Source organism: Numenius arquata, chromosome 18 (assembly GCF_964106895.1).
Source record: "Numenius arquata chromosome 18, bNumArq3.hap1.1, whole genome shotgun sequence".
Lineage (NCBI taxonomy): Eukaryota > Metazoa > Chordata > Aves > Charadriiformes > Scolopacidae > Numenius > Numenius arquata.
Window position 1 is genome coordinate 1535168 of NC_133593.1, and position 23252 is coordinate 1558419.

General features: G+C 46.5%; 1 protein-coding gene across 1 annotated transcript in view; it reads right to left on the bottom strand.

Moving 5' to 3' along the window:
• GALNT17 (polypeptide N-acetylgalactosaminyltransferase 17) overlaps positions 1-23252 on the bottom strand; it is a 227173-nt gene that overhangs the window by 20222 nt on the left and 183699 nt on the right. The window lies entirely within an intron of this gene.

Below are 23252 nucleotides of genomic sequence, written 5' to 3' on the forward strand. Positions count from 1 at the left end.
CATGCCAAGCCCAGGAGACACAAGCAAGGGGCAGTGCCGCAGGGAGATGTCTTTCCTTGGGACAATCCTGCTGCTTCTACTGTTCTTGCTTGGATCACTACAGATTATAGGAGCCCACATCAAAAAATCAGAGACCCATTTGAATAAACTGGTGCATCAACACATAGCAAAAAAAAATGCCATCTTGCCCCTGTTCTGCTGTTTGATCTTTCTGAGCACTTTAACTATAATTTTGCACCTCCAGAGTGAATTCAGAGCTGATGTCTGAGATGAGGGCCATGTCCATCCCTCCTGTCTAGGTGTAACCATGCTCGCCTCTGGCCAGCAAAGCTCACAAAGTCTGCTTGAAGTTTTGCAACAGGCCACAGGCTGGCAGAGTCAGTAACAAGTGAACGAGGTAGTTCTGAAGAAAAAAATATATATATTTTAAAGGAGTATTTTCATCAGTAGTTTGACAAAGTGCCTGTGTTTCTTGCTTGCTCAGTTCTTTAGCTTCTCGGTGTCTCAGTGAAACAGGAGCGTTGAGCTCTGCTCTTGGGTGGAAGCTCCACCCAATCCCCAGAACCACACGTTTTTGTAGTTTTGGGGATTTGTTAGGTTTTGTCCTGATTTGAGGTAACAATAATTATTTTTAAAAAGTAAAAACCACGACGTAATTAAAATGTCGTTTTCCAGCAAGCTTGCCTCTAGCAGTAATGGTGCAATATTGTCTTTCCATGCTTTAGTTAAATAAGTCATACGGCTTTGTGCTGGACAGTTTTTCTAGATTTCCAGAATATCTGTACAATCTATCTTGCAATTCACATGTTGTAGTAAGCTGAGAGACAAAAAGTGCCCAGCATCATGCATATATGCACCCACAAGCCAGTTCCAGAGAGATCAGTAAAAAATTAATTCAAAAAAAGTCAAGAAAAAGGCCATACTTCTATCTCCAAAAGAAAGCCTAAGTTGTCATTATAAACTAAACAATCTAACTGTTTTCACAAGGCATTTATAAACATTTCTGCCGGTAACAACCAGAGCAAAGAGAACTATTACACGGGAATTGGCCACGCAGCACCCGGCATCGCTATTCTCGGTGTACAGAGGAGTCAACCATGGCCCCAGCAAGAAGACGTTGCTTCTTCCCATGTGGCCTGGCAAGGACTTTCTGTTCCTGCTGACATCCAAAAATAATAGAATAATAAAATAATAGAATGGTTAGAGTTGGAAGGGACCTCGGTTAGAGTTCGAAGGGACCTTACAGATCTTCCAGTCCCACCCCGTGCCATGGGCAGGGACACCTCCCACTAGACCAGGTTGCTCAAAGGCCCAGGTCAACTGGTGACCACAGTCCAGGGAACATTCTCCAGGACCACAAAGCACAAGGGGTACTTGCCCCACACACTCAGCATGATGCTCTATTCTTGCAATAACCATGACCACGGAGTGCTGAATGGCCCTGAGAAAGGCCCCAGACTTTGTTCTCCTGGTGCCAGAATGAGATGAGCTGTGAGACAACGCAACCAAAGGGCTCAGCAGCCCTCCATCCTCCCAGCAGAGCTGGAAGTCATTGCCTCGCTGATACCCTGATGTCCCTGTGGCACTCAGACCCTGAGGGCAGAAGGTTCTTTGGGAACCTTCGTTTATGTCCCTACTGAGCAGCCATTTGTCCCACCAAAGACCTTTAACAAATAGATTACCTTCCTATTAAGCAGATTTTTTTATGCTCATAGCAAATAAACCTACAATCCCTTAAGATACTTTATTTACCGCAACCAACAGCACTAACAGGACAATCAGTCCAGCACGTTGTTTCTGCTAATTCCTTGAAGAATCACCTCTTTGCAGAAGGGTAATCAAAAGCCAGCACAACATTAAGAGCAATCAGAAAAACAAGGTATCGTCAAATAAATTCACGTTTAGCCTATTTAATGAGGCAGAGTCTTGTATACTGCTTCCTACAAAGGATGAAATCATGATAATTTTATAAAATATGCAAGGATGGTATGTAAAGGCATGTTTAAAAACTCAAAATAGAGTATGTAACACAGCAGGCTAAATATGACAAGCAAGTCTCAAGTTTCTCCCTTATATTCTGACATTCAAATCTCAACACGACTATTAGCTTGCCATTCATCCACCCGTAAAGAGACACAGAATTAAAAATAGAAGCATTCCCCTCCAGTAAATGACGGTGACTCAATAACTTCTCCATCAGTCTACACACAGGAGTAATCAAACACACAGAAGGATGTTTGGATTTATAAATAACCAGTTAACACTGAATTCTAGTGAAGAAATCCCAGAGACACAAACAGAAAACAAATCCATCACCCAGAGATCTTTGATGTGTTTTTCAGAAAGCTGGTGGGTAATGCACTTGTAATTATTTTCCAAGCAAAATGGGACTGTCGTAAGAATTCATCATGGAAAAGCAGCGAAATGGCCAAGTACAGCTGCAACTGCATCAGCCAACTACTTCCTAGAAGCTTTTGCACATGTGGGAGGCAAACTTTGGTGAGCACGAGGCTTCACGGCCATGCGATAGGACGACCCAGCTCCGCTCCCTAATTGCCCTTCAGAAGCATGAAGGCATCATAAGTGTGTGAAAGCATTTGTGAAACAGCCTGATTTGTGACCTGCACTGGGGATAACCCGAAATGGGGAGCAGACTCGGCGTGATGCAACACGGCAGTAGGGCTTCAAGGGAGGTCCGGGCACCTCTCGTGCACGGGTACCTCCCAGGCAAGGCATCTCCTATGCCATCAGCCTTCAGGCTTCCAGTTGCAAAACCACAGTTGCTTTTACAGTGCTCTTACAGAGCACTCTATACATCTTCATTCCTAGGACACGTCCTTCCTTCGGCTAGGACAGGAGTAACCCCAGCGTTTGGGAGCATCCTGGAAAGCAGTGGTGTCCATGCCGTTAGACAGGACTGGGAGCAAGGAGAGGGAAGAGACACCCTGCCATTGCCTGTGGAAGCACATCCCCTGTGGTTACTGCGGTCCTGGTAATGGAGGGAGAGGGAACACAGCTCAGAAAACGCAGCGTACTGATGGCCCTTTATGCATGTAATAGAAACAGCGAGAAAATCCCAATTTCGCTTGACCAGCTCATGGCAGCAGCTGCAGAAACAATTTCCCAAGTGTTCTACAGTTAAGAACAATTACTGTCCATGACCCCCTTTGTCCTCAAAAATATACTGCAGCCATCAATTTACTTCGCTCCCGTCTGCCAGAGCCAGCAATTACTCCCAAGGAATATTATTTAACTAAAAGGGCTTTTGGCAATCTGCCTAATGTCAAAGGAGCCAGCCAGGCAGAAAAGGGTGACCCAGAGGAGACCCACCACCCAGGAGGATGCTGAAAGTCCCTCCTGTGCTACACCAGGGCCAAGGCATCGACTGCGCTCCCCAGTCGAGTGGGGCTAGAATTACATGTTGGAAGGGTTGGCCAAGCTCATGGCTTCAGGTTGGTGGTGCTGGTGCTATCAGTGCTTTACAGGTCTGGTTTGCTTGGAGGGAGCAACCCAGAAGATGTGTCTGGATGGCATCTGGGCAAGCAGGAGGATGCTGCTGAGCACGGGGGTCCTTGTCCCACCTCATCCTCTTCAACAGGTCAGAGGTGCTTCCTCCACCGTGTGCTGTCCCCCTCCGCTGACCCCACAGAGCAGGGGTCTCTTGGGGTTCCCTCCCCTAGGTACCAGCACCCGCTGAGCAGCAAAGGACACACACAGAGGAAGGCATGGATGCAGCTCTAACAAAAGAATGGGTGAAAATATTAATTTAAATTTAAAAAAATGTAATGCATGTACATTAAGAAAACCTTGTTCCCCTCCCCAGCCTTCTGCAAGCAGTCCTTGCTATGCTACGGTGCCCACTGGCAGGGAAGCAGAAGATAAAATTATTAACTTAGGAGAATATTTTCATCAGAGAACAGTGACGCAGGGGCTGCTTCCCCTGGGATGACAGAATAACTCGTACGTCCCGCTTCCCTTACCGTGGCTGCAAGCCATACAAGGGAATTTTGTCTCACCATCTGTTTTTTGCACAAAGAAAGCCGGCATCAGAAAAAGAGAGAAGGACTTTGGCAAGATCAGGGGCAAAACTGGGGCTGTCTCCTCGCCCCCTCCCAGCCCGGGCAGCGCCGGGACGGTGCCCTCCCCCAGCACAGCACCTTCTCCTCTCATCCATCAGCATCTCCAGAGGAAAAACCACACTATTGCCGCCCCGGGGCTGCTGCCTTACATAATGCTGTGCTTCCTCTCATCCCTGGGATATCATTAATAATAATAAAAATAATAAAAATATAAGAAGGGACAGTGACTACCTTGGGTCCTGGACGCGGCGTTCTAGCTGGAGCGCGGCGTGACATCCACAATGAACACTGACAGCTCCCATTAAAGGATCCTGACTTTAGTTGCTTATAACTTTGCCAAATTTTAACTATTCAGACTGAAATATATCCTAGAACAGCTCGAGCCCGCCTGCAGTTAATGCAAAGAGACATCATGTCTAATGGTGTCAAGATGAGTCTGTAAGGTAAACTTTTAATCTCCGAATGCATTGTGACAGAAGGAAACGGGGCGGGGGGGGAAAGCCCCGCTCCTAACGTTCATTACACAAACTCCAGGCTTTTTCAGCTGATAACTTCATTTCTAAGGTGATTAGCAAAACCGTGCCTTAATTAGCAATAGATTTCCCATTTAACAGCTTTGCCTTATCTTCACCCCCCCATCCTTTCTTTTAAAAGTAACTTCCTAAGTTAAGGGAAAAACACAATTACCCAGGGCAGCATAATAAGGAATGTATCAGAACAAAGACCTAAATAATAAAATCGAGAAACAGCAAAAAAGGCAGAGAAATAATCATTTCTCCACATGCTCCCTCATATAGTTCTGAGAGACGGTATCTCTCCAAATTACTCCTTTTGTCAGAAGAAACAACACTTTTACAGATACATTTTCAGCTACGTATCTGAAGCTGTTTCTGTCCTTTCTGTTCCCGTTTTGGCTTTGCTCCGTCCCACGTTCCTGCAGGACATCACAAGAGGACGTCCCCAGGGCCAAGCTCACGCTGCCACATCCCGGTCCCCGAGATGCCAGAGCAGCAACGGGGTCAGGAATGGGAGGAAGAAGTCGCTCCCCCAAAACCTCTGCAATTCCTTGTGCCCAAAGCGACAGCGGAGCCGAGACCCGAGTGGGGAATTGCCGAGGTGGGACAGGGCAGCCCAAGCCAATCTCCTCACCCCCAGGCAGTGGGGCGAAGGTTTCCCACAGCAACTGCTTGGACAAGGAGAATAAACACACCGGGTTTGGAGCAACCAGCACTTACACTTAAAATTCCTCTTGACAAGAGGAACTGACAACACAGTACCTGCCTGTTATTTAAGCATCCTCAGCACAGAGCAAAGGCGTTGTGTTGGCCTTACTTCCTCTAGAAAGCCTTATGGTTTGGTACTTCCAACAAGTATAATTTAGCTGTAGTACCTTTATTCCCCTGGCACAAGGTCCTTGTGACGGAGCGGCGAGAGACACGTACCACAGCAAGCCTGTTAAATCCAAATATTGATAAATAAACATTTCCATGCCATTAGCTGATGCCTGCTTATGGGAGACAATCAAAAGTTGTATGACTCACAGCAAGCCGGATAATATTTTATATACATATATATATACATGCTATATCCTATATCATCATTGAAGTGCTCCTTCAAGCTATTGTGAAAGCCAATATCTCGTGTAACAGTCACAGTAAGAACTTCAGTAGAAACGTTAAGCTGAATCACATGAAGGCGAGTTAAGAAACCACATACAAAGGGGGGCGGGGTGGGGGGGAAAGAAGGAAAATGAGCTCTCTTAGGGAACTTTTTACTTCCACCACAGTGGAATACAGTATTCATCATCTCTGCAGGGGGACACAAGCACTCGCTGAAGAGGATTGCCTTTTAATTTGGATATGTGGATTTTCACAGATCACATCAAGGGAAGGCTGGTGGTGTGAGAATTAATATAAAAGCAGTGACTGTACCACCTTTGAGGCCGTTTTGCCATAGATCCAGCAAAGCTGCAGCGTTGCATCTGTAGCCAAGACCCACAACTAGACCAACCGAATGGTGAAACATTTCTAATGTACGGGGAGGGACAAACCCTTTGGACCTCAGAATAAGGCAATACCATGCAGGCAGGGACAACATCTGCACTGATGGACCCAACAGAGACCATCTTGTTGGAAATCTCAACACACCTTCATCCTGAACAACTAATAAATTATCTTGGAAACTTCTATGAACAAGCAAAAGAGACTCGACATCCTGCAGCTGGAACGGGAAAAGGAATTTCATTGCTAAACGATTTGTTTTCTCTCTCATGAGGCCATGGAAACCCTTTCTGAGAGGATCAGGGCCAAGCAGCCAGATCAAGCATGGTACTCACATGCCATCTCCTTAAAATATGGTTTTTGAATGGACCATGCCCTAACCTGATCATTTCAGACCATGTCCATTCAAGCCAAGAATGGAAGTGGGAGGAGAGAGTAATACTACATTTAAAACAATAAATTCTTTTATTTTTCAGCATTCCTTTTCTCATGGATGATACAACTTTGGACAGGTTCCTGTCTATGCTGTGCCAGACCAATAACAGAAATGTCCAGATTGTCCAGTGTCCAAATGTCTTACCTTTCCTGCTGAGACTACTAAATTCATTCCTTTTATAATGGCCACTTAAAAATGCCAAATAAGAGTGGAACTCAGGTGCACAATTTACTCAACAAGCCCTAACCTACAGCAAAACCAGGTAACAGCTGTGGTTTTCATCCTCTTAACTCAGCAAGGAACATAAACAGTTTAACATTTGACATATTGCAGAGGTTAGAATAAAGCACGCTTCACGTCAATGCAAAGCAGTGATTTCTCCGCGCTGCCCCAGTTGGAGGCGACTGATACACACACACCGCGACCGGGTTTGCTCAAACTGGAGGCTTTTTCAATGCAAAATTTATGCTGTGCTTCTCCAAACAACGAAACACAACCTGTTCTAAATAGTTCCTCATTCCTGGCTACAATAGGTATTGATTGACTTTATCATCAGGTAAGATACATAAGAATGGGCTTGGTGGGAAGCTACATTTAAAAGACTCTGATCACAAAGGCCAGCCCGGGGAGGACTAGCTGTAATGACAAGTGTCCACATCCTCTTGGCTCAGAAAAAATGCTGAAAAGAAGCATTTTGCTTCTCAGTACATCGGGATTGACATTTTAATTGCCGCAAAATTAAACTATAGCAACCAGAGCAACTGTAGCTTTGTCATTTAAGCACTTCCAAAAGTTACTTTTTTCAAAAAAAGAGGAAGAGGATATTTTTAAATCCACATCTTGCAAATGCTTGCTGAGACTGGAGAGGTGTTCTCAGACCTGAACCCCCAGCCTTGGCTGGAGCTGGAGCTGGTGCCAAACTGTGTAACACCAGCTCCATACGGCTGGGACCGGCGTTCCCGCGCTGCACAAAGCTCCAGTGGTTGGCAACTACCGTGGTATAAATCTGGGTCTCTCCTAATAAGTTCAGCACTAAAATTCCTCAGTGCTTTCATGTTATCTGATCAGCCTTGGCAGCATGACAAGGACTTGATTATGTTGTAATAGTATAATGCAAAGATTATTACAGACTCATAAAAGACAAGTGCCTTAAAAACAGCATCAACAATACCTGTAAGCCCTTTCACAAGGAGAAGAACACGCTGGGCTTTATATGCTCATACAGAAATTACCGGCAGGAATTGACCCTGAACTACTTGGAGGCTGCTTTTTTTTTTTTTTTTTTTATTGCCAGTAATGTACCAAAAGCATCTTGATCTCATTTTCCTATTACCATTTCTGTCAAAGCTGTAAAAATAAAGTAGCGTAAATAGTTCAACAGAATTTTGATCTATTTTTCATGCAAAAAAGCCTTCAGAGAAAATTATCCGCAGACCGTTCTTCGAACTAATGCAATTCCACGTGGGGAGCAGCAGGAGGCGGGGGGAGAAGGTGCCGTCTATCATTTTAACCATAAGAGGCAGTTCTGAAACAGAATTATTTATGTAGATAGAGGCAGGCGCGTGATGGAGCAGCTCCTGAGCTGACAGACCCCGGCTCCACCGAGCTCCTTCCACTCCTCTGAACATCACGACTACGGCTTCTGTGATCTGTAATTATAGATACCCCCTCATCAGCCGCTGACGGACAAGGCACTGGAAGGAAGCTGAGCTCCTCCGTAGATGGATACCACTGAATGTGACTCAGCCTCTCCTCTGCAGAAAACTGCTCAAGTAACTCGTCAAAAAGAGCAGCTAATGAGCTTAGAACTGGAGGATGCAAATATAGAGGGAGGAGACATATGCAGTGCCTGTGTGTGTCTGTTATTTGGTGTGAATGGCTGTGAGTACGCACAGACACGGGCACACACCGGGTATTTCATGCCTTGTCAGCGCTCAAAGCCAGACTGACAACGTTTCCGAAGCTCTCTGATGTTTTTGCTATGGTTTTTCTCCTTCATTATGCTTGGAAAGGATTCTGAGCAACGGTGTTGAAACAAACTGTCGGGTTTATCTAAGGCACTCTGCCTTCGTTTTACATCTTCTTCTTCTTCTTCTTCTTAGGAGGGGCTTCAAAGGGTCCTACCAATTCCCGGAGCCCAAAGCCTGCTCTGCCACCCAGCTGATGTGTCTGAACCAGAGGTATATACATTCCTTTGAAAAATGCTCCATTCTCAATTTTATTGCTGTATTTTAGTTGACTGTGGGTTAGACAGTAAGAAAGGCTCAGAACTGATGTCCAGAAGAGCTGGAGGGAGTCAGCCCCAGCCTTGGAGTCCTCAGCACAGGAAGGACATGGACCTGTTAGAACGAGTCCAGAGGAGGCCACAGAGATGCTGGGAGGGCTGGAGCCCCTCTGCTGTGAGGACAGGCTGAGAGAGTTGGGGGGGTTCAGCCTGGAGAAGAGAAGGCTCCGGGGAGACCTTAGAGCCCCTTCCAGTATCTGAAGGGGCCTACAAGTGAGATGGGGAGGGACTCTTGATCAGGGAGGGGAGCGATGGGACACGGGGTAATGGTTTTAAATGGAGAGAGCGGAGATTTAGATCTGGGGAAGAAATTCTTTGCTGTGAGGGTGGTGAGACCCTGGCCCAGGTTGCCCAGAGAAGCTGTGGCTGCCCCATCCCTGGAGGGGTTCAAGGCCAGGTTGGACAGGGCTTTGAGCAACCTGGTCTAGCGGGAGGTGTCCCTGCCCAAGGCAGGGTGGTTGGAACTTGATCATCTTTAAGGTCCCTTCCAACCCAAACCATTCTATGAGTCTATGGTGGTCCCAGCACAAAACCTGTTTTCTTGGTCCTGCCAAAACCAAGAGCGGTGCTGCGCTGCCACAGACACCTGACTGTCCCTTTAGTAAAGACCCATGGGCAGCTCAGGCAGGACAAGCGAAATTTGGAACCTACCTGTTGTCTGGCCCTTGTTTTAGAGGGGGAAAAGTCTCTGCCCGTTCTATGGAGATGAGCCATCCTGGTCTGTGTGCTGTCATCTGCTACAGCCCAACACACTCCCCTCCCAGCACCAAGTCTGCCGCAGACGGACTTAGTGTGTGCAAGTTTGAAATGTTACAGTAAGGTCCAAACCAGATGGTCAGAGACCAGGGCAGCTCTGTCATATTCGTGCCAGTCACTCTGCCATCTGCTTATTTTCTCTGGCAGTGTTAAAATCTGCTCTTCTGTGGAGTCGTCTCTGAAATAATGAATACTTTTCAACTCAAAGCAAGTATGAAAGTTTAAAGCCTGAGCAATTGCTGTGGCTCTGAAGCTATCATCAGCACAACCACTGGTAAGTGGTTGTCACAGACAGCCTTCAACCTTCCACTAAATAACGATGTTAAAATTCTGATACATGTGCAGGTACATTGTGCAAAGACTCTCTAAGATTAATAACTTACGAACAGCTGCTCATCTCAACATGGTAGGCACGATCATCTGTTGAACATCACTCCTTCAAGCCTGGCCAAGTCCTGAAACATTTCCTGTCAGGATAGATGAGCCGCTTAGCTGGAGTTGTGATTTTAAATTTAGAAGCCCTGTCTTTGAGGGCAGCGTTCAGGGTGTTAACTGTGGTGCAGCTGCTTGATCTATCCATGAAACACTCCAAGACCATCGAATTACCTTGGTGGCCATCCATCTGGACTCCCCCTTTCATCTTCAAAAGTTTCCAGAGCAAGCGGTCAGAACTCGTACTCACTGTTAGATGTTGGTTTAATAAAGACCACAGCATTTCCTTGATGTAGACATACTTTGGGTGCGTGGCCACTGACTTCAGAGGACTTGAACTTGCTTACAGCAGCCAGAAATTCAACCCTTCAACTAGCACCCAACAGCAACAGCCAAGAGGACCGAGGCCGTGCAGTGAGCAGGGACAGATTTGGGAGGGATGGAAGCAAAAATGTGTCTGATGCAAACTGTTTTTTTTCCTCCTGTTGTACACAGCACTGTTTAAAAACAGAGCTGCATTCCTACTTTTGTTAATAATAGTATTAACACCGCTCCTGTGCACTCTAATCTTGATCAAAGATATTAAGTCCTGCCCTCCTGGAGACCAGCAGCACAAATCCCATCGTCTCTCCCAGAGCCAGGATTTCAGCCTCTCTCTCTATCCAGCAGCAGCAATAGCTCTGTGTCAAACGCAGAAAGGATTCACATGGGTTTGATGAGGACAGTCATGGACATATCTGCATGCCCGGGTGGTACGTCCTCCACGTTGCAGCGTGGGGACCCAACTACCTGTCTCTTCTGGAAAGATGATCAAAAGGGCGTCCTGATAGAGCAGCTTGTGCCGCCTCTTCTGCAGTGCGACAGCCAGGTAATGCCAGAGTCACCTGGGGACAGCGCAGGGGTGAAGCTTTGGGTCTCACTGCCGTTAAATCGCACTGAAGGTAATGAGCACAACAGCCAGCCGGCGGTGGCTACATGAAAAATCATTTAGTCGTGATGCTCTGCAAAGTGGTGTCCGTGCTGTGACCAGACCCCGAAGTGAGCAGAAGGAAATGAAGGAGATGCTTTATGGCAGGGCACTGGGGAGTGGGAGAGCCTTGGAACGTGCTCCTCGGGAATGGGGCGCCAGCTCTAACAGACTCCTGGAGTCTGCAAGTGGCAGAGTAGGACTTCAAAACCTCTTTGATCTCTGCCCTGGTAGATTGGTACTGTGGATCAAAGGAGTGACTTGCAATAAGAGGACTTAATGTGAAGCAAGATGCTTTTTGGGCAAGCAGTGAGAGGTTGTGAAGCCTCTGTTCTTTATCCTCAACTGGGCAAGTTCCTGGGAAAGCTGATCCAACTCTAATGCTTGGCCAGGTTTGAGCTGAAGGTGGATGACAGCCCTCCAAAAGTCCCTTCCAGCCTGAATTATTCCTGCGCAGAGATGCTTAAGACAGATGTTTCGAGGTCACAGTGAGGAGGCCTCTGGGCGAGGGTAGAGAAAGTGTGAAATACTGTCTTGGTTCTTCCACTAAACATCTTGACAAGTTATTTCTGTGCTATCTACCTTTGTTCTCTCCTTTTACAACTCAGGTAGTCTAACTGAGACACAATCACATGAGAGAGGCTGTCACAACACAGGAGGATGGTTCCTAGTGCAATGGCAGTCTAACCTCAGCTGAGACCCGTTCAAGATACTGGAATATACGGAATTGTTTTGTACACCATGACTTTTAGGGATATTTTAAACTTAAATGTCTACTATGATGTTTTTCAGACATTTCTACTCCCCGAGTCCTGTGAACTTTTCCAGTTCCCCTCAGGAATTTCTCCACATTAGATTACTGTGCATCATATAGAACTATATTTTCTTACCCTCTTCACAGACACTGTAAAATAATTCCTGGACAGCCAATGTCCAGGTAGCAGACTGAAAACCCACTCTGAGATGTTTCCTAGGTTCCCAGAGCATAGAGGAGATGGGACCATCTACGGTGTGATTCTGCTGGACTAAACAACTAAACACAAGTGAGATGGATCAAGGTATATATTCCTTTTTGTCCATGTAGCAAATAGCACACAAGGACCTGGAACCTGGGTGGGGTCTATAAGAACGACGGGTTGGTGGACAAGGAAGACATGGTTAGGAGTCTTTTAAACATCAGTCTCTACTTCAGCTGATCAAAGATCTTCAATAAAGTTACAACAGAGAAGCTGAATCAAGAGAAGAGAGTTGGGCCACACAGGCATATTGCCAAGTGTCGAAGGATAAACCTTAAGGAATTCTGACGTGCAATAAAAGCACAGTTTTTCTGAGCAGTCAAATCTCTTGAGTGAATTAAACTGTGCTGGAAGCTGGTGAGAACAGTCATTTCCCAAAATGCTCTACAGCTTGGCTGCAGGAGCTCCATCTGAAGTCTTTGGATCAAAGCAAATCAAAACACCTCTGAACGGGTCATAGACTGAGCTCATTGATTTATTTACACAGTTTAGGAACTAATATTATTTATTTTGCATGAAATGTGCAGAATAGAGATAGTGGTAAAAACATACACTAACACTTTCATGTGTTCAATCAGACAGGACACTGTTTATCCATTTGACAGTGCTGCGGTTACCACACTTGTGTGCTTTCCCTCCTCCTGTTAGGTATAAAAATCTTGTTAAATTTTTAATAGATTTTTAAGAATTTTGGTTCTAAGTCCCCAGATGCATAGGTTTTGCTTAAGAACACCTAGTATCTATTTGTCTCTATTTTCATATTACATCCCTTTTTAAAATCACTAATTAATTTAATCTTCAAAAAAAAAAAAAAGAAAACCTCTATAGAATAATGATGCCCTCACTCCCTGCAAAAGGCACTGCAAAAGCCCGGTTAGCATCACTGCATTTCACTCAGCACAGCCAATTTTGAGATTGCATTATAATAAGAGGAGCACAGTCCTTATCCGTTCTTCCCTGACTCCTCTTGTCCTTGATTTGCCAATTAGAAATAACTGCGGTGGAAGCGATACGATCCCTCAACGCTGGTTTCAGACAGACTGTCACCTGAATAGCTATTAGACGGCCAGAAAAAGAGCTCATAAGGAATATTTTTTTCCCAATGAAGCACATTGACAAAAACAATTGTTTTCATTTATTTCTATGTATACACACTTACTAACAAATACTCAGGTATTCTATTCTAACATGAAGAAACCCATTACCATTCTCTGTAACTGAGACCCCCAAAACCCACCAGGAAGTGTGAAAATGGTGATTATATTCTAATCACACGTTTCCAGGGAGAATATTTCTACTTTCTCAGCTGAAGTCTGGAACAGCACACAGAACAGACTCTCGCTGTAGAAATTTGTCTTTGAGTCAAAAATTGCTGCTTTCCAAGTCTGCCAAAACTGGGCTGCACTTCAGGCTGCTCAACATGATGGTATCTACCTCCTATATGCATTCCCACCCATGCCCTCGTGGCCGCTCTGGCTGTGGGCATCTCAGCAGCGTTACGAATGCCCCGCTGGGCACCCTGCAAAGGCTGAAGGCAGCACAGGGAGTAACCCCGCACATCTGAGAGACAGACAGAGCAACCACCGGGCCACACAGGCTGACCACACTCCTTGATGGACTCCAGGCATCCTTATCAACTGGAGTGTCCCACGGCTGTAGGCTCCTGTGGCCCCACAAGTACAGAGTCCAATGGTGCCTCCCAGGTGGGAAAATCACCCCCTTTGCACTGCAGGGACATAGGCCTTAACTACACTGTGTAAAGATTAGGACAAGCTGGCTTTGTACACACTAAGACTGGCTTCTCCAATGGCAACCATGTTCATGGACTCCCTGAGAAAGAGGTGAAGTCTTTGTATTCAATAACCCTCTGCAGATTTAATTTCATACTTTTTTCCAGGAGCAGCCATGGGGAGAGCAGATGACTGTTTCCAAGTGTCTGCAAATGCCAGGCCAGGGCTATTGCATGTCATGACCATGACACGTCTTGAACATCACAATCTGTGCTTTTGTTTTCTCATCTCTCACCAAATAATTTGCTTCAGGCCATTGCCAGATTTAATGGCATTTAATGCGATGGGGCTCTATGGGATCCAAGATGACCCCAGTTGTCTTCCTTGACCATGTGAGACTGCTGATGCTCAGTTTGAGCTGGCACCAACAAAGAAGGGATGTTTTTTTTATAAAAAAACATTCTTGTTATCTTTTGTCTGGAGTAGGACATGCCACCTCATGGAGAAAGGCTGGCCTGTCTAAAATTATTCCCTCTTTTTCCTTTGGCCTCCAAGAGAAGCAGCAAAGTTCTAGATTGCAGAGCACAGTCTGACTTTGGGGGCTTTGCTCCTTCTCAGCAGCTTTGCTATGCAAGGCCAGAGCTGCAATTGCCTGGAAAGAAGACCACCTCTTCATTCTATATCTGTGCTGTGGACTCCGTTCCCCGTGGGAAAGTCATTTCCTCCATCTCTTCTCCTTCCTGCAGCTCCAGGACCAGCGAGGGCTAACTGGAGCATGCAGGGGAGGAAGCTGGGCTACTTAGGAGGCAAACTGCTCTCCTGTCCCTTGGTTGCAGCCAGAGAGCAAAGAGTCCAGGGAAGAGCCTGAATTTCTTTCATACAAGCAGCTCTCGTACAGGTGGGCTGGCTGACGCAGCCGGGTTTCACTCAGTGCTACAACAGCTCCTCCACATCAGCTGTCTCCAGAGAGCAGCTGAGAAGATGTGGGCAGAAGATGAGAAGAAGATGAAGAGCGAGAGTTTCCAGACAAAGGATGTATGGGAGAAAACAGACCAACAGGAGCCCACGTGGTGTGGGTGCAGCAAGGATGGTACAGGACCACTGTCATCATCACAGGGCTGTCCTGTTGGGTTTGGCCACTCTCTGCCTCAACAATGAAGAGATTCAGCAGAAGAGGACTTCCCAGGCTGGGCTGCAAGTCATATATCTACAGGACCCTGGTGACATCAACACCCAGAGGCAACAAGTGCCTTGTTTTGGACCAGTACAGAAACCCAGCAAAAGCACTGCTGATTCTCAAGTATTCCTAGCAGCTCCCAGCGAGGGTACAAGGAGGCAGGCTTCCACAATCGGGAATTAACAGCCAGCAGTAATCATCCTACCTTATGGGGAGAAAATAGTTTTGCCATCAGATATTATGTCCTCAAAAATAAGCAGGTTTAAGGTCCTTCATGATGTCATCCACCCATCTAGCCAAGTTCCTGATACACATCTGCTTATACATATAGTATCTTATAGATACATCCAGTTCAGGCCAGGGCACCACAGCTTCTGTGATGGCCCTTGTCCACAGAGGGGACATTCCTGTTCCCTCTCTCAGCTGGCCTAATATATGGAAAGTCACCTGTTAGAACACGCTGGCACACCAGGGATGGGAAGGGCAATGGGACCTGTTGTGTAGGGCCTTCTAGAGGCTCATGGACTTTGTGAGGAACCGGTGAAGGACAAGAGCAAGTCCCAGAAGCAGCTACTGATGTCCAGGTGGGCGGTTGGTTTTCTATCAGCACTCTCACCAACATATTCAAGCTGCTCCATCTGTGGAAAAAGCAATCCCTGTCATTTAGCAGGAGTGCAGAAGGATGAAAGACATCACCCGTTAACAGTAAACAATTAACGAGGCCAGACTGTTCTCAGTTATTTCGGTCTGAGAGACTGAAAAAGATGGGTGCGCCTGATGTAACTGTCACTGAGCTAATTTATTCTGCCACATTTTCCACCACGCACCTGAAGTATCTCCCAAACCATTTATCTAAATGAAGTATCCCGTACTTATAAACAAATAAGCATATGGTGGTTACCCAGCCATGTTCCAAATTCTGCCTCGTCTAAAGGATTCATCCTGCTTTGGAGCCCACTTCAAGCGTTACTCCTGCCTCTTCCAAGTGCTCACAGTCACACATCTTGAGCCAGCTTTCATTAAATTGAGATTAAAAGGACTTTCTCCACAGACAAAATCATAAAATGGAAAATGTCTCATTTCAGCTTTTGCCTCCAAACACGAAGCCTGCCATTCAAGGGCGCACCAGCACTAATAACTTTTCTGCTGAAGCAGCTACTTCTATTTTATTCCTTTGAAATGTATGACAGAGGGGACAAAGCCCAGAGCAGCAGCACAGGACACGTTTTTCAGACAGGCTCTATGGGATGCATGCGTTGGGTTTTGCTCTGGGAGACTCTGCCGCACCGTGAATACAAAGGACGGGGACGTGAGGTGCCCCGCTCTGTTCTTGCACTTGTACCTTACACGTATGTGCTGTAAATTCAGTATATAAATGTCTGGCCATATCTGAAAACAGAGATGAGTCAAAAGCATCGAAAAACTTTTTCTTTAAAAATTTGGAATATGGTGATTTCAATGAAATTCTGCCAAAAAGGAAATGTAGCGTTTCAAGATAATGGATCAAGCCTCATTTAGAGCTCGGCAGAATAGAGAGCATCTGTATTTTTGGTTTTGCATTAAGTTCAAAATTTGTAATAAATTATAATAAATATGAAAGCTGTGAATGGAGCAAAATTTCAGATTTAGCGAAACAAAACATCCTCATCAATGAGAGCATTTTTTAACTTCAGTTCTGGAAACTTTTCAGAAACGCATTTCAAAACCCAAATGGAAATAATGAGTTTTGGAAACTGGAATGTATAAAGTGAATAACACAGAAGAAAAGAGCCAATGAGCAGCGCTGTGTCTTCAGGTCATGACGACACTATGACTCACTGCTCATTCATTTGTTTCGATTTCAACAACAATTGTTATTAGTGCCTAATTCATCAGCATTCCTGGGTTTGGTACGATTTTAAAATGACAAATACAGCAATTTCCTGTTAACACACAAAACCCACAAGAGATGGAAATAAAATCAGAAGATCCCACCTTGATGGCTCCCAGATTGCTGTCCCCAAATTTTTCTGAACCATCGTCTGGAAAAAGTGTCCATCGGGGCAGCCTCGGAGATGAACAGAGGTGGCCTTTGGTGCATCCCTCTGCTCCAGCAAGGTCATGCAGGAGAAGATGGCTCCAATGCTCCTAACGGGTTTGCAAGTCACACCAGCACGTATAAAGAGATTTTATTTGATTCTACCTGTAAGTCACCGGGCAGCCTTAAAGTCACTCCAGACCTTCAAGCAATGAAAAGCCTTCAACCAAATTCCCTCTAAAATGAAGCGTGGGCCACATTCTGGCTCCGCTTCAAATTACACTTGTAAAGTGCGAGCCAAGTCTCTAAAGGAAAATGGAAACGCTTCCATCCACTTCCATAGGCTTTAAATCAGCCCTAAGCGCGGTCCCACACACCGAACTCGGCAGCGGCTCGTTTGGGAGGTGCCAATGCCACCATTACCTACCAGCGCTGAGACTGCAATCAGAATATGACTGGTAAAACTTTTTTTTTTTTTTTTTAATTAAAAAGATGCATTCAGGTGCAAAAGGATCTGTTCCTCTGAGGCTGTGGGTCTGGAAAGTGCCTCTCAGCTCTGCTTCATTAGTTTAACGAGTAGCCGCTCATTGATCTTTGCTGTAAATGACGGGTTCCAGCACAGGGATAAGCACAGTTACACACATGGTGCTGGAGGCAGGGAAAACCCCTGCCTGGATGCTTGCATCTTCCTTACTGCCTTGGAGAGCCCAGACAGGGAAAGGCTGGACTTCTCCTCCTGCCTCCTTGGCATTTCCGTGTATTTTTAGCTTTGTGTCTGAGGGCAGAGAGCAAGACTCTCTCCTTCCACCATCAAATCCTTCCCCCATATATAAATAAGCAATTTCCTGCTGGAAGGACCATGACAGAGCAGCTGCACGTCTACGTTCATCACTACCTGACCCAGCTCAGAGTCGATAGCCTTCCGTGCTGCTGGGGAAAGAAAGGATCTGGCTCGGTGTCCCCAAACCTGCCCCGCACCGGAGAAGCATGTCACAGGTACACAACCCCCCGATAAGGTGTGTATCAGTGTTGCAGCGATAATAGGGCTTTGTATATGCTCACAAAGCATATAATAACTTACCTTGTTCTCATTTGCTATATTCAGTCTGTCATGGTTTGGGTGCTTTTAAATGTCTTTAGAGCTATTTAGAATTACTCATCCTTCTGCGGCATGAAATGAGAATCTGAAGTCAAACTGCTGGTACGGAGCTTGTCACTGGCTGTTTCCATCTCGGTATAATTACTTTTGAGATAGATGCCTCCCCCAGCGAGGGATGACTCAGCTCCCCCAGAGACCAGCACGCTCTCCAGGTCTCCAGCACCCTCCTGCTGCAACAAAACCAGCTGAAGGTGTTGGGGGGGATCTAAACCCCAGCCTTGTCCCGGGCTCTCTGCCCCCCAGTCCAAGCCCAGTCTGGCTCCAACTAGAATGGGGCAGGCACTGAGGTGCCCAGCAGAAATTCCATTGAGGAGCCACAGCCCAGTCAGGGCAGCCTTGCCAGGTACCAGGATCTCCATTTCCATGGAAAACAATGCAATTGGGAAATTCGTTCTCACCAGTCCCAGGGAAGGGGACCAGAGCAGAACAGAAACACAGACCCTGTTCTCCTGGAGCTTCTCAGGTTTGACCTGCCACTGCACTGACTTACTGGGAGCACTGGGAGAATACGCACACAACGTTTAATTATGGGTGCTTCTCACCAAACCCACACAACCACGCCACTAATTAACCCCTCGGCCAGCAGTGTCGGTGTCAAACCAGTCTAACACCAGCCGCTTTTCATTTCTTTTGAACTCCATACATGTAGGAGAGGGACAGGATTTCACCTCATCTGCATTAAGATCATCCGTTCCCGGGTTCCACACGTGCTGCACAAAGCACAGCCGAAGCCTCGGCACTGCCAATGGCATCTTGTGATGATGGCAAAGGGACTTGGGTTTAGTCCCAGATCTGTAAAAATCTCTTAAAATGAACTAATAGCAGCTGTTAAGCAAATGCATGGTTTAAAGGTAGCAATTAATTTATGCGCTGTCAGGGGTTGAACCCCACACTATCCGTGGATCAACAATTAAGTGGTATTTAACTCTTTCCAAAAGGCAGCAACAATTACTTAGGACAATGGCATTGTAGTTGTTGCTTTTCTTGAAAGTGCTCTGCTTTGACCAAAGCCTATTGTTGTATTTAATTTTCACAGTGGTGGAGTTTCCCTTTTTCCCTTTTCTAAATGAAAACCAAACCCTAAAGTTTTCACACACCAAAAAAGGAAAAGAAAGTTGAAAACCAGTCTTTTTCTGCTTTTCCCTTCCTGCTCTGGAAAGAAAGCACTGAAAAGCTTTTGACAAGTCAAATACTTTCATAACCAGTTCATGGTATTTTTTTTTAAGTGGGGTTTTTTTTTGGCATCAGCAAGAGTAACTCTGTTCATCTTCCCAAGCAGTGGGAGGCAGTGGAGATGTGGCAGAAGCTGAGGGGGTAGCTGCAGCCGACACCGTCATCTACCCAAGTCAGCAGAGGACTCAGGGACAGATGACCTCCATCCCCAAGCTGTGAAGCAAAGGCACATCCCGCTCAATCACGGCTGTGGCAAGGGCCACCACTGCCGCAACAGCTTGAATCTGGTGCTGGATGTGAGTTAATGACCTAAACTGGGAGACCCAGCCCTGCAGTCGTGGCTCTGCAAAGCCTGAAGCATCCATTGAGCCACCCGGCCTGCTTGCACGTGGTGTCCCACTCTTGCCAGATCTTTTCTGAAATTCAAGACCAGTCTTTCCTATTCTTATTTAGCTCCAGTCTTATCAATGCTCATAAATACTTAAAGGGTGGGGGTCAGAGGAATGGAGCCAGTCTTTTTTCAGTGGTGCCCAGTGACAGGACAAGAGGAAATGGGCAAAAACTTGAACATAGGAAGTTCCATCTAAACATGAGGAGGAACTTCTTTCCTGTGAGGGTGGCAGAGCCCTGGAAGAGGCTGCCCAGAGAGGGTGTGGAGTCTCCTTCTCTGGAGACATTCAAACCCTGCCTGGACAAGTTCCTGTGCAACCTGCTCTGGGTGGACCTGCTTTGGCAGGGAGTTGGACTAGATGACCTCCAGAGGTCCCTTCCAACCCCATATCATTCTGTGATTCTGTGATTCTATGCAGTTTTGCATTAAAGCAAAGCAGCAAAAAATGGTTTTAGCAGGGAGCATCTCTTCCCCTCCCAGATCTTCTAACCCAAGCTCATCCACCTTTGTTTTTCCCAAACACACACCGAGAGAGAGGAACCTCCACAAACAGCTTTACCCACTGATGTCAGGGTGGGATGAATCATCCCTCAAAAGGTACTTGTCTCCCTCTGACCTGCAGAGAGAGCCCAGACGTGGGGCCAGATGCAGAAAAACATTTCAAGAGAGGCGAGATGGATATTATACAGCTCATCCACACATGGGATCATTTAGGAAGAGCTTTGGCCGGGGTTGGCACCCCCATGCTCTTGGCTCTCTGGAGACCAGCGCGCTTCTACGTGTGCCTGGTCGGAGCAGCGTATTTTAGGCCTAAGACAATACACATCAAAATCAATAAAAAATCCCTGCACATCTCACCAGACATTGAATAAGGACTAAAATATTTAGTCACCAGAATGAAGCTCAAGCTGTCATTAGGTCCTTATTAAGCAGAATAAAGAGATTTGCTTAAAAAAGAGAAAAACGGCCTTCATCTCTGCAGGGCAGATGCAGCCACGCTATGACCAAGGTCCCACGCAGGACCCCCCGATGCCAACGGGAGCAGATGCCACGGAAGAGCTGGCTTCCCCGTCCTGCCACGGGGAGGGACAGGCACCCTCAGAGGATGAACTGCCCCCTCTGAAGTACCCAGCCCCCCTCCGGCGCTAATGAGGCTAATTACGACTAACTATCTTCATTTCTACCCAGCTCTGTTTCAGTGCAACAAATCCCACTTGCAGTGTCGCTGTGCCATGAAAGGGATTTCTGCTCGCCATAACACCGAGGAATTGAGCCACAAATGCTGTTTGCTATAGGCAGCTGTTATACACGTGTTTTTATACCTACAGTAACTACAGGAACAAACCCAAACACTGCACAAATACAGTCACCACGAGATTCACACTGTCATCACCACTGCTGGCCAAAGGATTATAGGTTTCTGAGCTCATCCACACAATAAAATAATAAATAAAATAAAATAAAATAAAATAAAATAAAATAAAATAAAATCTATAAAGCAGCAGGAAACACGCAGGCTAACACTGGAAAAAAACACCTTTGAAAAGTGAAGTGGTGACTCACTCGAGGATTGCAAGAACTGGTAGGAACTGGGATAATCTAAGGATTAAAAAACCAGAATAACGAACCCCAGGCTTTAAAAGACGAACTGTTAATCCATGATTTACATTACTGGGTGGTTTCCGTTAGAGAAGGGTGAATTCAGGGGCAGGCTGGGCACTTACTGAGACTCTCCTGGGACAAGAGCCCACCAAAGCAAAGGAGGGACCGAAAATACGGAGCTGGGCACATCGTCTCCGGCAGCCTCTGCTCAGTCTCATGTGATTTCCCTCTGACTCATAAACCTACTGGCCTCAAACCGTGGTAAAAAGGCAGATCCAAAATGAAAGGCACATTCTTGGAGGGTTCTTCTGCTGCCATCTGCAAATCATTATTTCTCCTTCGTAAAAATAATTAAGTGCAAATGGCTACAAGAGGGCGAAGAAATTCCTTAGCTCCTTCCAGCGGGAATTTTTACCAGCAGCCGAAAAGGAAGAGAAAAGACCTGTGTGCAGCAAGCGTCCACATATCCTTTCGACGGGGCACTCCCACAGTAGCGGGAGAAGGAGAGCAAACGCTCCCTGCACCTTGCTGCAGGTAGGGTCTGCAGGACCAGAACCCACCCAACACCATCCCAAAGCACCAACTGCCGACACACCACTCCACTCGCACCCCGGGGATGGCCAGGAGGGCTTCAGGTCTAGAGTCAACTTCCAAAATTAATATATATAGAATCGTAGAATTGTTTTGATTGGAAGGGACCTTTCAGATCATCAAGTCCAGCTATCAAACTAACACTGCCAAAACCACCACCAACCCATGTCCCTCAGCACCACATCTGCCCGGCTTTTAAATATCTCAAGATGGGTGCTGAGGGACATGGTTTAGTGGTGGTTTTGTTCCATATCATTGCAAGAGGCAGGATGGGGCAAAACTGTGCCCCTGCCAGGAACCTCCTGTCCCACCCCTGGCAAGGCACTGGGTGCATGAAGAGGGACCAACAGGGCTGCTCCAGAGACAACAAGAGCCAGCACTGGTGAGGCCACAACTGGAATATTGTGTCCAGTTCTGGGCTCCCCAGTTCAAGAGAGACAGGGAACTACTGGAGAGAGTCCAACGTAGGGCAACTAAGATGATTAAGGGATTGGAGCATCTCCCTTATGAGGAAAGGCTGAGAGAGCTGGGGCTCTTTAGCCTGGAGAAGAGAAGGCTGAGGGGAGACCTTATCTGTGTTTACAAGTACCTAAAGGGTGGGTTGAAGGAGGATGGAGCTGGACTCTTTTCAGTGGTTCCCAGTGACAGGACGAGGGGCAATGGGCACAAGCTGGAACATAGGAGGTTCCACTCAAATATGAGAAGAAACTTCTTTCTGGTGAGGGTGGCAGAGCCCTGGAACAGGCTGCCCAGGGAGGGTGTGGAGTCCCCTTCTCTGGAGATTTTCAAGACCCGCCTGGATGCAGTCCTGAGTGATGTGCTCTGGGCAATCCTGGTTCAGCAGGGGAGTTGGACTGGATGATCTCTAGACGTCCCTTCCAACTCTGACAATTCCGTGATTTCGTGACATCTGACCCACAGTTTAGGGACTGCAGCGCTGGGGCTGGCGTGACAACTCATGGCTTTGGCTTTGTTCTGTCCTGGGAAGGAGGGGGAGAAGCTTGGCCCAAAGAAAGGAGCTGCTCGGCGGCTATCTCATGTGATCTTTTAGACAAATTTTTTTCCTTTCCAATGTGAGTCATGAGACTGGAACGAGCGAGATTGTAAGATTAAACAAGTTATCAGCTCCCCATCACTGGAAACATAAAACCCACTTTTCTCTCCAATGGCAATTAACAAGGAGCAAAAGCAGATAAAACTCGAGCCGGCTGCTTGCCATCTCCGCTTAATCTTCAGATAACTATTTTCTTAAACCTCCTCAGACTAGCTGTTCCGCGTCTGCAGCACAGTGGTCCCTGCAGATGAGGCTGTCTCAAGAAGGAGGATAAGGACATAAAGGCAAAAAAGAAGATAAAGAGATGGGGGAAATGCTCAGCATGCTAAAAAGGACGAAAACCTACAAAGCTGTTGCTGAGAAGCAACAGAGGAGCAGAGATGAAAGG